Genomic DNA, 3,408 nt, shown 5'->3' on the forward strand with positions numbered 1-3,408 from the left:
AGGCAGGGTTCAAGCTTCTACACCCTTTATTGCGCAGCACAATCCCTTATATCTTCCCCAAGGACCAATCACAACCATGCACGCACGCAACATACAGCGGTGGAGACAATTCATTGGTCCACACAGTCAGACCACGCTCGAGGATGTCATAGATCAGGCAGGCGGCGCATGATCGGGCGCATTGCGCTTGCGCGTTCTGGAGTAACAAGCTAGGGTAGTGAGGCTTGGTGGTCAGCCAGGGCGCCATCTTTGGCTGACTTGGCCGCGCCCGCTTCCCACATATCTGAACCTGGATTTGTGCATCTGAGTGCAGTGCCTGTTGAGGCCAGAAGAGGGCATTGGATCCCCTAGAACTGGAGTTAGTTGTGAGCTGCCTGAGATGGATAACAGGAATCAAACTCAGGTCCTCTGCCAGAGCAGCCAGTACTCTTAACCACTGAGCCATCTCTCCAGCCCTGCACTTTTTTGTTTTGTTTTTTTGTTTAGAGAAGGACTTACTATGTAGCTCAGGCTGGCTTTGAACTCATGAGCCTCCTGCTGCTGCCTACCTGGTGCTGGGATCACAGGCATGCACTGTCACACCTGACTGTTTTTTCTAAGACAAAAGAAAGCATAAGTGAAAATTTTTTTAAGAGTTGAAAATATCGAGGCTGGAGAAATGGCTCCAGTGGTAAGAGCACTGACTGCTCTTGCAGAGGACCCAGGTTCAATTTCCAGCACCCACATGGCAGCTATGAACCGTCCTTAACTCCAGTTCCAGGGGAATCTGAAGCCCTCTTCTGATGTCCATGGCATTGCACAACACAGGTGCACTGACATACATGCACACAATTCACTTGTACACATAAAATACATAAAGTTTTTTAAAAAGAGTTGAAAATATCATTAATAGTGGTCTTAATACAGCTTGATCCAATCTGCTTCTACACTCAGCTGTGAGGAAATGTTAAAACCTAGCTTCGCACAAATGTGTGCAACTGGAAAGGAAGACTTTCCCAGATCCTGGTACAGGCTTTACTGTGTTTTGATAACTACAGTGTTATCAGTGTTTATGAAACATTATGCAGTTCCCATCCTAACCTACTTTATGTATAAAATTGAAACAACTGATAAAACATTGTTTCCCTCTCTGCTGATGATCCCAAGATTTCCAATTCTCTTATATTTGATTCCATTTGGTTTTGTTTTTCCTAAAATCTTGGCAGGCTGTACAAATCCACTATATTGATGTCATAATTTATTAATGGTTTGCAAGCTGCAGCTAGAAACAACATTTAGAGGGTTCTGTTGGCTTTTTTGTTTAGCAAGAAAAAAAATTATTTTGCTAGAAAATGTTGCTACTGCTCCTTGTATGCTGTGAAGTTAGGCAGTGATAAAATTGCTCATGAGTGATCAGTGCTAGATAACCCCTTCACAGAGGCTGAAGAAATGATCTGTTCAAGTTAGAGAGCTGGGTATTTTTAGGGAAACTTAAGTAAATTTTAGTTTTTGAGAATGCATATTTTGACAAGACGTGTTGTTGCATGCCTGTAATCCCAGCATTCAGGAGACTGAGTTAAGAATATCCAAATGTCATGGGGTTGGAGAGATGGCTCAGCAGTTAAGAGTGTTGACTGCCCTTGCAGAGTTCAGTTCCCAGCACCCACATGATGGCTAAAAACTGTCCATAACTCCAGTTCCAGGGATCCAGTGCCATCTTCTGGCATGCTGTAGGCATTGCACAACACAGATGCACTTACAAACATGCAGGCAAAATAATCAAACACATAAGATAAAAATAAATTGAGGAAAAAAAAAAAAAGGGGATCCAAATTTCAAGGACAACCCAGGCTATACAGTAAGTTCCAGGACATCCTGAGCTATACTGTGAGACCTTGTCATGGAAGAAAGAAACAAGAGAAAAAGAGAGAGCTAGACAGAGGCTGGAGAGAAATAGAAAAACAAATGTACATTTTGGCTGAGTATAAGGCACAGTAACACTTAGGAGACGGAGGCAAGGTGATCTTGAACTCAAGGCCTTCTTGGTGGGCTACAAAGCAAGACAAGATATTGTCTCAAAAAAAGAGTAAACTTTGGGGCCGGGTTAGAATGTTTGTCTAGCATGTATGAGATCCTGGGTTCTATCCCCAGTACAAAACCCTCAAAAACAAGCAAAAAAAAAAAAAAAAAAGTGTAAATTTTCCTCTTGTGGCTGGGCAGTGATGGTACATGCCTTTAATACCAGTACTTGGGAGAGGCAAGTGGATTGCTGTGAATTTGAGGCCAGCCTGGTCTACATAGAGAGTTCCAGGCCAGTCTGGACTATATAGTGAGACCCTATCTCAAAAACAAAACAAAACAAAAACCTCTTGTACTAAATTGTTACCAAATTAGTTTTTTTTTTTTTAATTTTGGAGATAATGATGTATATTTTTGTTGCAAATACAATTGCCTGATAAGGTTCAAATGGGAAGGAGAGGTGGGACAGGATATCTTTCATCTTACAGCTTTTGTGTAAAATGGGTGATTAAAAGCAGCTGAAGAGCTGGTTCAACAGTTAAGATTGCTTGCTGCTCTTGCAGAGGGCCAGGGTTTAATTCCCAGAATCCACATGGCAGTTCACAACCCTCTATAACTCCAGTTCCAAGAGTCAACACCTTCTTCTGGCCTCTATGGGAACTGCATGCATGTGGTACACATACATCATGCACATAAAATAAAAATATTTTATGCTGGGTGTGGTGGCACACACCTTTGATCCCAGCACTTGGGAGGCAGAGGCAGGTGAAGCTCTGTGAGTTCAAGGCCAGCCTGGTCTACATAGTGAGTTCCAGGATAGCTGGGGCTACAGAGAGACCCTGTCTCAAAAAGACCAAAAAAAAAAAAAAAAGTTGGGAAAAAATGTTGTTTGGTGGTGTTGACTGTCTTTTTTTGTTTGTTTGTTTTTATTATTATTTTTTTGGTCTTTTTGAGACGGGCTCTATATAGCCCCAGCTGTCCTGGAACTCACTATGTAGACCAGGGTGGCCTTGAACTCACAGAGATCAGCCTGCCTCTGCCTCCCGAGTGCTGGGATTAAAGGTGTGTACCACCATGCCTGGCCTTTTTAAAATTATTTATTTAATAACCCCATAATTAGAAGAAACATTTCATTACAACAGCATTGACATATTCAATAACAATTTCCAGAGCCAAGATGCATCTCTTTCAAAATTGGCTGTAAATTTTTAGGTTTACAGTTGAATTATTACAGTTATACAATATTGTACTCAGTATAAACCCTATAAGACATAAAACTGAATGAGGTTTTTAACCTTTAAAAAAGATCTCCATTTTATTATTAAAATATACTCTTTCATACAGAAAAACTCATTTTAATGCAACTAACACTTAGATGTTTGCACATGCGTTTCTAATCTCTGTACGTCT

General features: G+C 41.2%; 1 long non-coding RNA gene across 1 annotated transcript in view; it reads left to right on the forward strand.

Moving 5' to 3' along the window:
* LOC115069742 overlaps positions 1 to 3,408 on the forward strand; it is a 20,571-nt gene that overhangs the window by 14,736 nt on the left and 2,427 nt on the right. The gene's annotated exons all lie outside the window — the stretch shown is intronic.

The sequence above is a fragment of the Nannospalax galili genome, unplaced genomic scaffold (genome assembly GCF_000622305.1).
Source record: "Nannospalax galili isolate Female #2095 unplaced genomic scaffold, S.galili_v1.0 scaffold213, whole genome shotgun sequence".
Taxonomy (NCBI): Eukaryota; Metazoa; Chordata; class Mammalia; order Rodentia; family Spalacidae; genus Nannospalax; species Nannospalax galili.